The sequence below is a fragment of the Eptesicus fuscus genome, chromosome 1 (genome assembly GCF_027574615.1).
Source record: "Eptesicus fuscus isolate TK198812 chromosome 1, DD_ASM_mEF_20220401, whole genome shotgun sequence".
NCBI classification, from domain to species: Eukaryota; Metazoa; Chordata; class Mammalia; order Chiroptera; family Vespertilionidae; genus Eptesicus; species Eptesicus fuscus.
In genome coordinates, this window is record NC_072473.1 from 32149138 (window position 1) to 32163226 (window position 14089).

At 37.5% G+C, this 14089-nt stretch overlaps 1 long non-coding RNA gene across 1 annotated transcript in view; it reads right to left on the reverse strand.

Annotated features, from left to right (window-relative positions):
• Positions 1-1021: 1021 nt before the first annotated feature.
• Positions 1022-14089, reverse strand: part of LOC129149125 (uncharacterized) — a 132635-nt gene continuing 119567 nt past the window's right edge. The window contains exon 4 of the long non-coding RNA XR_008556090.1: positions 1022-1152. This is a non-coding gene — a long non-coding RNA (uncharacterized LOC129149125). The remainder of the gene's footprint in view (positions 1153-14089) is intronic.

The following is a 14089-nucleotide window of genomic DNA, read 5'->3' on the forward strand; positions in this document are numbered from 1 at the left end:
ATACATTAAATACCCATGGTCAATAGACAGTTTTAAGTAAACTGATTATCTTCCTTACTTCAGAATTAGAATCCTGAGGAAACTATAGAAATTCTTTTTAATACTTTCTGTGGAATCAAAACTTAAAAGAAATTCTATAAATGGCAGATACCTTAATATCCACTTAAGTCCAACATTTCACCAACAGTACAAATTCACCCAAAGCCAGCTCCACCTGATTTTAGGGACAATAAGCTTACTATCTCCCAAGGGAACATATTACTATTACAATGTTATTTCTTGAGAAATAAATTGAGAAAAATGTGCTGTCTCATAAAATTCCTATCATTTCAATTTTGCTTCTTTATTTCCATTTCTAAATAATTTTATTTTTCAATTACAGTTGGCATACATTATTATATTAGTTTCAGGTGTATACCCCAGTCATTATTTAACTTAGTGAGCATTGGGATAAGTCTCACTCTAATGACACCATACATAGTTATTAGAAGATTATTAACTATATTTCCTATGCTGTACTTTACATCCCCATAATTATTTTGTAACAAACAATTTGTACTTCTTAATACCTTGATTGATTTTGAGTCTCAGTAGGTATAGCAGTCCTCTCAATGCTTTGATCTTATAGGAATTGTGAGCTAATTCCCTAAAACCTCTATCTTTGACTTGCATTTCTGGGAGGAAGTAACTTTAGACAGAATATCCTTAACTTTTACTAAGAATAATGGAACACATATGCTCAAGGGAGAACAAGAAATAGGAACCATTTCCAAGAGTGTCAAATATTCAAATACAAAAATGAGAGGCATCCATAGAATACTGAGGCAGAGTAATTAGAGACCATACCAGTTATATTTACTTTTGAACTGGAAAGGTACAAAATTGCAATTTACTGAAGACCATGTAGCAGACAAAAAGCACACTTCTTGCTTTTAATTCATTTTTGTTAACTAGAAAGACAGGCAATACAGAACAGTGGTATGCTCACCTTTTTATTAATATTCGCAACTGCTTTTAAAATGATATTCTGGTGTTCAGTCCGGGTTACGCCAAGTTCCTTAAGTTTTTGCCGGGTGATGCTAAGTAACTTTTCCCCATTGATTTCTGCTCTTTCAAAGTTTTCTCCATATGCCAAAAAACTATAATCCAATTCTGAAAAAAGCATAAAAGGAGTAGATGTCAAGGAAAACAGAGATGATACACCTCCTTATAAAGACAACTGTAAAATTCTATTGGCATAGAATTGCTTGTAGCTCTTTTGTCACTAATGAGTCATTTACACTTTTAATTCCATTCTTAAATTCACAATCTTTAGTTAGAAAGACTTAGGAGGGACACATTTTTGTAGGTCCTTACAGAGATTCTTAAGCACAAAATTTAAATAACAAAATGACTCCTAGATATGCAGATACAGTCAAAGATTATAACTGAGAGCATATTCATAATATGTTATAAAAATATCTAAGATGGACTTTTGAACTGTGATAAAATGTGTAGGTTTTTTTTTAAAATTTTTTACTGTTTTGCATTTGGAATGGTACCAAATAAGAATCTATATAGTTAATATATGTGAACTATTTTGGGAAGGTACCATCTTTCAAATCAACATTTCAATAACTATAATCAAAACAGAAAAAAATCCAAAATTTCTAAGGTATGTCTTAATGAAAAGCTTATGCCATATTTGCAGATCTATTTAAAGAGAAATAAATAAATAACATAATATAGTGCATTATATGATAGAGAAGTAAATTAATATAACCTGACATAAAAGGTTGCTGAGTTATGAATAACTGAAGATATCAGAAGGCTAAATAAATTATGAAATTATCATTCATTTTTTGTTAACCATATTAACAATATGGAAATAGTAAAAACTTAACTTAATTTGTTAGAAATGTGATGATGAACTTCTCTGTGAAAGTGAGTGTGGTAAATATTCTGGGAACTAATTATATAAACTGATCAATACATATTCTATTATTTTGCTTTAAAAATAATTAAGTCAAGAGAATGTTTACCTTTACAATATCTTTTGATAATTTGATAAGTTATTACAAAATATAAATAAGATTGCATGAAGAATATTTAAAATACTTTTTAAAAATTGTCAAGTTGCCTGGCTGGCATGGCTCAGTGGTTGAGCATTGACTTATGAAGCAGTAGGTCACAGTTCCATTCCTTATCAGGACACATGCCTGGATTATGAGCTTGATCCCCAGTAGGGGGCGTGCAGGAGACAGCCAATCAATGATTCTGTTTCATCATTGATGTTTCTATCTCTCCCTCTCCTTTCTTCTCTGAAATCAATAAAAATATAATAAAAAAAAATAAAACTGGTCAAGTAATTTACAAGTATATATTTCATTGTACTGATATGTTAATTGAATCATGCTTGCATTCTTCTCTATTTATTAAAACAAGACCTACTAATGACCTCTATAAATTTATTTTGTTCGTTTCATTAGCATTACAGTCTGCTTTTTAAAGGCATAAATGATACTTATTTTTATTTAAAATTTTTACAATTCTCTATTGTTACAAATTCAAACTTATTTTATCCTTGATTACTCATAAATTAGTAATATTTCATATTACACCTTAAATTTTAAACATTGAAGTCACCTAGACTAACCTCCTATCAGTGCAGATATTTATTGAGATTTCCCATTCTCACCCGCTTTGGAGTTTTCATAGAGAAAACTGTTCATGCTAGGAAACAATGAGCAATATTACTCAAAAAGTTGCAAAGTACCTATTTAAACTTGAGTGTCTTTCTCTCTCTCAGTTTAGTTTTCAGGTTTATTATTTCATTTCATTGGTGGGAGATGACTAAGTATTTGGTTTAGAAGATTATTTGGTAAATGAATGGATAAATGTAAATAAGAAATATCAAAAAGTCCTGTGTAACTATGTCAACAGAAATTTGAAAGCAAAATTTATCAAGCTAATAATTCTATTAATTTACAGAAGACTTTACAGTACCTATTTAATTACAGTGATTACATATGATAAAAAGATAAACTCATATTTGTATGGTTCAGTCTTCATGCTATCACTGTTGAAAGTATTACAGATGTCCCCTTTTACATCCCATTGACCACCTCCACCCCCCAACTGCCACTCAAGGCATATATATTTTCAATTCTCACAACAACTCTATGGCATAGGAACTACTATTATCTTCACTTTACAGGGAGAGTTGAGTCACTTACATAAAGATAAATAAGTTAGTAAGATACTAAGTCAGGATTTAAATCCAAGAAGTCTGACTCCAGATTTCATGCTCTTAACCACTATGCTATATTACTGCTCATAGTAATTAGGATGGTATAACATTGAAAATGGCTTCTATGATGATACCCACAAAATATCTTCTAGAGTGGCATGCTTGAAGATATAAGAGACAGCTGACCACAATCTCAGAGTAACCTAAGTGCAGCCAGCTACCCATATCTGTGAATTTTTTGAAAGGTAATAATCCATTCAAACAACTCATTGTTCCTTATAGTCATTCATTCATTTGTTTAGGAAAGGTTTATTGAGTACTTTCTATGTACATAGAAATTGTGGGGGAATGGAGGAAACAAACACAATCCCTGCATTTAAAGAGCTTACACTTTGATTTTAAGCAAAAAAACCCCACAGAGAATATTAATAAAATGTATGTCACACTAAAATAAATACTCCCAAGAGTTAATGAGAAATATTATAGACATTATTTAATTAGATTTGAGAAATCAGAAAGAATTTGAATGACTGGGCAATGTTTTCATACACATTTCCTACACAATGAAATTGAAACCCCATATCTCTTACCATTATAAGCAGCATGTAATCAGGCTTCAGTAATCAACTCTTTGTCTACAATCCATCAAACTGTATATAATACAATGTTATTTTGAGACTAATTTGAATTCTTATTTGTATGTACTATGACTTTAACTAAAAGAAGACAGGAAAATATTGAAAACAATTCAGGAAAAAAATCCATATATTGCTGAGTTGTATTAGTCTGAAGTTGGGTAATTAAAGTATGTAAACCAACACCAGAATTGAAGATTAAAAAGATGCATCTATAACCAAAAGCATTTTGATTTTCTGAAACTCAACAATTAAGAAACTCCCTCTATCTACATTTTATAAGTAATTGATATATACTTGAAATAGGGGGGCAAAAATAGACATCAAATTCATTTCAAAGCTCTTCAATTACTGAATTTCAAGCAGCAGATAACTGTCAGTATTTTAACTGGGAGCATCTTCAATGTAGCAAGTCATAAAAACCTTATGTGATGAAGTATTTCCATGAGCAAACTACAATATAAGGATTCAGAGACAGGTATTTCAAATGTACAAAGCAAACCTGGCACCAACAGAAAACTTTTACCATATTTTGATGTTACAAAACAGTAGTCATACATAAGAAGTCTTACCAAGAAGGATGGTAAGTAAAAGTCAATTAATATTTGACAAAGGAAGCAGAAACATACAATAGAATAAAGATAGTTTATTGAATAAATGGTGCTGGGAAAGTTGGACAGATACATGCAAAAAATGAAACTAGACCATCTTCTTCCACCATTAACAAGAATAAATTCAAAATAGATCAAAGATTTAAATGTTAGACTTGAAACCATAAAAATTTTAAAAGAAACATAGGCAGTAAAATCTTGGACATTTCTCACAGCCATATTTTTTCTGATATATATCCTTGGGCAAGGGAAACAAAAGAAAAATTAAACAAATGAGACTACATCTAATATTACTGATTTTGAAATATAGTAAAAATATTGTATAAATAAACTGGTTTGAAAGTAAACATCCTACCTAATATAAAGGTAATATGCAAATTGACCGTACCTTCGACACACCCACAAGCCACGCCCACCATCCAATCAGAGCAAGTATGCAAATTAACCCAACCAAGATGGCTACAGCCACAGAGAGCAAGGTTTCCCAGGTAACAGAGCAAGCCAAGCTTCCCGCCTGCTCTTGCCAGGCCTAAGCCTCCACTCAAGCTACAAAGTTTCAATTATAGAAGGTAAACAAATTCAAACAGAAATGGCGGCAGAACGGAGTTTGAGAGAGCAGGCCAGGGTTGCTCCTGGCAACAGGGGAAGCAAAGCTTTCCGCACACCCTGGCCAGGCCCAACCGCTTAAGGCAACAAAGTTTCAATTATAGAAGGTGAATTAACTGCAACAGAAATGGCTGCTGGCCACGGAGGGAGCAGCAGGCTTGGCTCCACTCCAGGCTACAAAGTTTCAATTATAGAAGGAAAATAAATTCCAGATACCAGGGCTTCTGCTTGGGTTACCAGGGGACGTGGCTGGCCTAAAAACCACCACAGGCCTCTCGCTCAGGCCATCCCACACTCCAAGGGAACCCCCACCTGATCCGGGACACCCTTCAGGGAAAACCAGCTGGCCCCCACCCCTGTACCAGGCCTCTATCCTATCTAATAAAGAGTAATATGCAGATTGACCATCACTCCAACACACAATATGTCTGCCCCCATGTGGTCAAAGATCTTGCCCCCATGTGGACACAAGATGGCCACCACAAGATGGCCAGCAGGAGAGGGCAGTTGGGAGGCACCTAGCCTGCAAGGGAGGGCAGTTAAGAGGGACCAGGCCTGCAAGGGAGGGCAGTTGGAGGTGATCAACCCTGCAGGAGAGGGCAGTTAGGGGTGACCAGGCCAGCAGAGGAGGGAAGTTGGGAGCAACCAGGCTGGCGGTGGAGTGGTTAGGGGGTGATCAGGCTGGCAGGCAGAAGCGGTTAGGGGCAATCAGGAAGGCAGGCAGGCGAGCAGTTGGGAGCCAGCAGTTCTGGATTGTATGGTATAAAATTTAAAAATGAAATGAGTAATCTATAGAAAAATTCTACCTAAATATTGAAAATTATATTTAAAACTAGAGGCCCAGTGCATGAAATTCGTGCATGGGGGGGTGTCCTTCAGCCCAGCCTGCCCCTCTCCAATCTGGGATCCTTCGAGGGATGTTCAACTGCCTGTTTAGGCCCAATCCTGGTGGGATCGGGCCTAAATGGGCAGTCAGACATCCTTCTCACAATCCAGGACTATTGGCTCCCAACCGCTCACCTGCCTGCCTGCCTGATTGCCCCTAACTGCTTCTGCATGCCAGTATGATCACCCCCTAAACACTCCCCTGCTAGCCTGATCAATGCCTAACTGCTCCCCTGCTGGCCTGATTGCCCCTAACTGCCCTCCCCTGCTGCCTGGTCACCCCTAACTGCCTTCCCCTGCCAGCCTGGTTGCCCCTAACTGTCCTCCCCTGAAGGCCCAGTCGCCCCTAACTATCCTCCCCTGCAGGCCTGGTCACCCTTAACTGCCCTCCCCTGCAGGCTTGATCTCCCACAACTGTCCTCCCTTGCAGCCCTGGTCCCTCCCAACTGCCATCCCCTGCTGGCCTGATCGCCCACAACTGTCCTCCCCTGCAGCACTGATCCCTCCCAATTTCCCTCCCCTGCTGGCCATCTTGTGGTGGCCATCTAGTGTCCACATGGAGGCGGCCATCTTTGACCACATGGGGGCAGCCATCTTGTGTGTTGGAGTGATGGTCAATTTGCATATTACTCTTTTATTAGATAGGATGTTATTTGAAATTACACACAAAAACAATTCTCAGTTGTATCTTCTTTTTAAAAAAATATTTTATTGATTTTAGAGAAGAAGAGAGAAGGAGAGAGAGATAGAAACATCAATGATGAGAGAGAAGCACTGACTGGCTGCCCCCTGCATGCTCCCACGGGGGATTGAGCCCACAACCTGGGCATGTGCCCTGAACAGAAATTGAAGAAGCAAACCATGACCTCCTGGTTCACAGTTGAGCTCAATCACTGAGCCACACCAGACAGGCTGTGTTATTGTTTTTTAATGAGATTATGAGTATAGATAATCCAAAATAAAAGTCTATTTTATTTTATACAATATATAAGAGTATCTTCGGTGTGAAACAAATGAAGAGCACTACTGATATTTAGTGGAAAAAGTCAAGCATGCTAGACATCCTGCATTGTTCAGGGAAGTCCCTCACAAGTAAAAACTATTACCCCCAATATGCCCACATATCTCCCAAAATATCAATAACATACCTCTTGAGAAACAATGGCTATGTTCTTAGATATTTAGATGGTAATTTTGTCCTAAAAAGTAATTTTCCATAGGAATGAAAGGTTAACACCCACAGAAAAGTTCAAGATATATGTGTCATTATTGGTAGTACTAGAAACCATCCAACTTAAAATCAACTGAAATCATGAGCCTGTCTGAACTAGGAGAGATACTACACTACACATTGGCCTTCAGTCTGTATTACTGTATTGATGAACCAAGCAGCATAAATGGACTCATCACCTACCATATTGTTAAGGACTGTATTAACTGCTGGAGTGTCATGCAGGGACTAACAGAATATTATCCCAAAGGAATAGAGAACTATTTCAATAAAGATAGCATGTCCACTGAAAGTCTAACAATAAGAACAAAGCACCAGTATATATCAAGTCTTAGATCAAACTTAATATTTGTAAAAAATAGATCCTCTAACCTCATATATTATTGAGATACTTGTTCCATAGACTTAGGAGGATCTTATAACCTTATTGAAGGTCAGGAGATATACATATTTCACATACATTTTGCTGTTGGTTTGTGTGTTTTTTTCCAGAAAGAAATTTCAAATGGTTTTGAAAAATGCTAGATAAGAATCTGTCAGTATATAGGTACTAGTAATTTTCCACCTTGTGAAGGTGAATTATAGGAAATAACGCTTTGTGTCTCAAATGAGGTGAGTTTTGCTAGTCTCAAGCTGGCAGTATTAAATTGCCACTACACATTAGCTTTGCTATGAACCACTTAAACCAACAATTTCTACAATAACTGTCACTGTAAACTCCAAGAATTCTGTAAGAAAATTTCTCACTATATATGCCTGAAATGCAACAGGAAGAATTGAGATGTCTATCAGGATGTTCTCAATAGAGTCTGACAGACTCTCAGTGCAGTCTTATCAGCCCACAGAACATCATATCCAGAAAGAAAATTCATTATCTAGGCTTCAATGTCACAAATGTTAATAACTTATTCTCAATTTCTGTTCTGTAAAGTTTATATATCCCCATACAGGAAAATAGCTCATAGTTTTTCACAACCAAAATTCATTCTAATGTTAAGATATTATACACATTTTTAAAAACTATGCCTCTAAACACATTCAAGAGAAAATAAGGAAACAACTCTTTTAAAAGTATCTTGAATGCAGACACCATACCAAAGATCTTTGATTTGTGTCTAACAAATAAGCAGATTTGATTTACTCTTGACTCTAATGCATAAGCATAGATAGCACTCTAATCCCATTTTAGCCCACAGTTTCTATTCTTTCACTAATCAAGAAACCACACAAGAATGTTTTTGAAAAATATTGTATTGATTTTTAAAGAGAGAAGAAGGAGAGGGAGAGAAAGAAACATCAATGTGAGAGTGAAATATTAATTGGCTGCCTTCTGCAAACAAACCTGAGCATATACACTGACTAGGATTTGAACCAGCAAACTTTCAGTGCACAGGATGATGTCCAACCAACTGAGCCACACAGGCCAGGGCCAGAAACCACGTAAAAATTTGATCTCTTTTTCATTTTTTCACTTTTTCCATCAACCCTTAACTAAAAATGATAAATAGGAAATAAACAATTTTGTAGATTATTCTGAAGTATCTTTGCCACTCCATAAGCCCACAAGAAGCACAAGGTCATAACATATGGTTTTCAATTTGTGCAAAGGTGACCAGACATCAAATGGGGACTAAAATTCAGCAGCACTCTGCCTTTAAAGCTATGGTCCCTGATGTGAAATTGTATGCCCTTTGGAGGAAAGGGCCCTCTCCCCATTCCTTCATCTAAAGGAACAGTCAGCATAACCATTATTGCTTGTCTCATTTTCGGTTCTTGTAAGTGTATTTCTAATAGCACATGATCTCACTCATCTAGGGGAAATAATGAACAACATAGACTGATAAACAAGAACAGACCCAGAAACAAGGAGGCATGGATCAGACTGTCGGGCCTCGAAGGGAGGATAGGGGAGGGTGGGAGTAAAGGGGAGAGATCAACCAAAGGACTTGTGTGCAAGCATATGAGCCTAACCAGCGGTTAAGGACAACAGTGGGGTGGGGGCACGTGTGGAGAGGGGTGTGGGCTGGGAATGGGGGAATGAGGACAAATATGTGATACCTTAATCAATAAAGAAATTTAAAAAAAATAAATAAATAAAGGCACAGTTTTCTAAGCTGTGTCTACTAAGAGGGAGAGCCCCTTTTTTCTAATTTGCTGCCCAGATGGGGCAACTTATAATTGACATAGAGGTGCATTATAAGCTAGCAGTGCTCTGCAGCGAGTAGTCTTGATACTGCGCTCTTGATATTGTAATTAACACTCATCATATACATTCTTTAGCTGTAATCTGTTATTTTTATTTTCATCTCTTAATATTTATCTGCCCAACGTATATGCCTGTGACTAGGGTTGTGATTTAAATACTTCATGGTATCCCCCCCATAGCACCAAGCATTATACACAATTAGTAGTTAAAAAATATCTGTTTATTGATTGAAAATATTACATTTAAATTTGTGCCACAGAACGAAATAAGGACATGGGAAGGGGGCATTCAACTATCACACCATGAGTAACTACAAATCTATCAAAAATTTTACTTTTAGTTTCTTGATTTTTTTTAATGTGGTTTTATTTTTTGTGAGATAATGCTAGATAGATTTCCTTCTAAACTGAATGAGATTCAAATGTCATATATTTAGGGAGGGCTATTTGAAATTAAGCACTGCAAAAGTCTTTCAGATCTCTGAAATGGGTAAATTTTGTTCTCAATAGTCATTTATGCTACTAGTGTATAGATAATCCTATTTCAATAATAAATCTTAACAAAGAACACAGCAAACCATAATTCATAAAGGGAAATATTTACATTATAAAATAAAACACAGAAGTTCTGTTTCAAGATGGTAATGTGTGAGGATCTTGAAATTACCTCCTCTCATGGACACACTAAATCTACAGTTGGCACACAAAACAACTCTGAAAAACACTAGCTGAGCAGGTCCTACACACTCAAAGCGGGTATGAAAGGCTCTGACACAATTTTGACATAAATCCCACCCCACTGTGGCAATCCATAATCCTGAGAGAACTCATAACTCAAAACTTCTTCATGAAGAGAGGAAGTTTTGAATCCCAAATCAGGGCTCCAACTTTTAAGACAAGCCCCCAAAATGCCTACCTCTGAGAGCCAATAAAGTTTGCATCCAAGAGATCCACAATGCTATAGCAAACTGAGAAATAGTCTTAATGGGTTGGTATGGACTCACCCACCCTAAGGTACAGAATAGACACTGCCACCTGAAATGTTGTCAGAATTTCTGTGAAAGTGGCTTGTTTATTTATCTTAAAGCATCAGCCTTAGGGGCAGGCATTTAATTTGACACACATCCAGGGGCCTACTGAAATTCTCTACAAAGAAGGAGGCTGTTGAGTGCCATCTCTTGCTCTCCCTCTGCGTCAAACTAGGTCACTGGTATCTCTTAGAAAGGATCTTATGAACTCATCTAGTACCTCAAAATTTGGGGCTGCCACTCAGGGCAAATGGGTTCCACATGCTCATGGGTCCCAAAGGACTACAAAAATTGGAAAAAAACAACCCACAAAATAAAACCAAAACAGTTCTTAACTAGTCACCACCCTCAGGACACAACAGAGAGGTAACAGACTGGGATACCCATTCTTTCTGTGAAATCAGCCTATTAGCTTTTCTTCATAAATGTGGCATGAGGGGGGTGGCTTCTAATTAAACACACATCTAAGGGCAGACTGTAATCCTTTCCATAGTCCTCAGAAGATAGATGCTATCTTCGCATTCTCCCCCTGGCACATCCAAAACCATACATGCTTTCTGGAGGAGAGCTTACACACATGTCTGGTTCCCTGGTTTTTATGTCTGGTGTCCTTGTTTTATGTGGCTGTCACCCAGGGGATGACCATTGGTCACCCAGCTTTGGTGGCCAGTGGGGCTTGTGATCACGGGTCCCATGGGACTATAACAAATGGAGAAACAGTGCTTGGCTGGCTACAATCCCCAGGGGACAGGTCACAGACAGCCAACTAAGACATACACCCAGTCTTTCTGTGACAGAGGCCTATTTACTTGCCTTCGAGCTTTGACCTGAGGGTCAAGCTTCTGCTTTGACATGTATCTAGGGATTTACTGAGGTATGCTCTGAGACAGGGCCAGTGAGCACCATTCTTGTACTCTCTCTAAGCCTTGCTTAAGGTCAATTAGTATCTCCCAAGGCAGAATTAATTCACTAGTTTGGCACCCCGATTTTTGAAGCTGCCACAAATGGTAGACCTGTTGATTGCCTGGACCCAGTGTCCAGCAGGTATTGTGTTCATGGATTCTGTGGGATTGGTACAAATGGAGAAACAGTTTTTACCAGGCTATAAATTACCACAACCCAGAACAGTGACAGCACACTGAAACACACTCCCAAACTTTCAATTAGCTTATCTTTATAGCTGTGGCCTGAGAACAGGCTTCTAATTAAACACACAAGGAGTCAACAAAAATCCTCTTCAAAGACCACAGAGGGTGGTAGACAATATCTTTGTGTTCTCCCTCTGACCCACCCCATGTTTTAGTATCTCTGAGAAAGGACCTTGTGTACATGTCTGGAATCCCCGCTTTTGTGTCTGCCACCCAGAGGACACTTACCTTGATAACCTATCTCAGGTGAATAGCAAGGCTTATATTCACAAGCTCAACAGGTTCATAACAAAGAAAGGAACAGTTGTTAACTAGCTGTTATCCCAAGACTCAGCTCAGAGGAAGCAGACAAAAATGCCCATCTTCTAGTCTTCCTTTGAAAGAGGTATACTTGTATACTTTAAAAGAAGTTACCTGGGAGTCTGGCTTTCAATCAGCCTGAAGGTCTAGCTGCTAACAGATCTTCACCTTGGGGTAACTGACAGGTCTTAGCACATCCCCAAATACTGGGAGTTACAAAAAAATAGAACTGGTTGCTTGGAAAATCACAAAAGATTGAGAACAACCAAAAACAAGTATAGGACGAATGATTAGGTTTATCTCCTACACACATTGTTGTAGTAAAATATAGAAATGTTTTAAAAAGTTTAAAAAATGTCTAACAATGTTAAAAATGTTTTAAAAGGTTTGAGTTAACTTTCTTGAAACTTAAAGTATGATATTAAGGACACATTCCCCCTCTATCCTGAAGTGTGTGTACCCTATAGATAAAGATTTGAACTTCAATTACTGACTTAAAAGTGACTTGCTAAGATAACCATATGTGTGAGTAATGTACTCTCCCTAGATAACCACATGTAGCCCCTTGCCCTGTTTGAGATTAACATATGTGCACTGATGTAATTCACTGATATCCACCTGAACTGCTGCGGGTATGAAATAGGCTTTAAAAATGTGTGCTGACCAGCCAACAGTGCTCGCTTGTCAAGACCACCACAAAGGCACGTCCTTTTGCCAGCCCGGCAAGCAACACCGCTCCATGCTCCTCTCTCTGCCAAACAACAGAAGAACGGCTAGTACCTCCCAATCGAGACACAACTGAGCTCTCAGGTGAGGAACACCGGCCCCCTGCATCCAGACTGGACCAGCCCAGCTGCCAGACCCCAGAAGATAGCACCGCTGGGATCCCCTTAAAGCCTATACCCGCAGCATCAGGAACTTTTGTGAGTAATAAAGTGCTGTGTGATTTGCAATTGCATATGTTTCATGTGGTGTAATTCCTCTGACAGTTAATTGAATTACTTTGTGTACGCTTAAAACTGAAATTAAAGTTTCTGGTCTTTTCGCTCCTAGGCCTGCCCTTGATCCTGCTTGCATAGAGCAGCCTCTTCACTAGCAATTACTTGAATGTCCCAACACCTTCATGGTTAAAGTTTATCTCAAGGGACACCTTAGATAAACCCCCAGATCCTTTCCTAGGATCTATTTGGGACACACATAGTAACCAACACAGAGAGTCAAGGAGAATAAAAAACAAAGGAACACATTCCAAAAGGAAAAAACAAAACAAGAACAATAAAAAACAAGACAAAATGTCAGGAAAAGGTATCAATAAAATGGAAAAGATTGATTGTTCTGATCAAAATATCAAAATAATACTCATCATAAAGATACTCATTGAGCTCAGGAGAACAATGGATAAACAAATAGAGAGTGTAACAAAGACATAGAAAATATATGAAAATATAAAATAGAAGTTACTGAGCTGAGGAAAAAAAATAGCTGAAGTAAAAAACACAGTAGAAAGGTACAAGAGAAGACTGGATAAAGCAATTAAAAAAAAATCAATGAATTTGAAGACAGGACAGTGAAACCCACCTAATCAGAGCAGCAAAAAAGAAAAAGAAAAAGGGACTTATGGGACTGCATCAACCAGCTCAACATTATCATTATAGGGGTCTCAAAAGGAGAAGATAGAGAAAGGGACCAATAACATTATTTGAAGAAATAATGGATGAAAATTTATTGAACACGGGGAAGGAAAAAGATACTAATACCCAAGAAGCCCAGTGACCCAAATATGATGAACACAAAAAGATCCACATTAAGACATATTATAATTAAAGTGTTAAAAGTTAAAGACAAGAAAAAATTCTTAAAAACAGCAAGAGAAAAACAACATGTTACATACAAGGGAACCCTCATAAGATTATAAACAGAGGTATCACACTCCCTTATTTCAAACAATACTACAAAGTTATAGTAATCAAAACAGCATGGTATTGGCAGAAAAACATACACACAGACTAATGGAACAAAATTTAGAACCCATAAATAACCCACATGGGTAACTAATTTAAAACAAATAAGCCAAGACTATTCACTGAAAAAAGAACAGTCTGTTCAATAAATGCTATAGAGAAAACTGGACAGCATATGCAAAAGAATGGCACCAGACCTCGATCTTACACCACTCACAAAAATTAACTCAAAATTTATTAAAGACTTAAA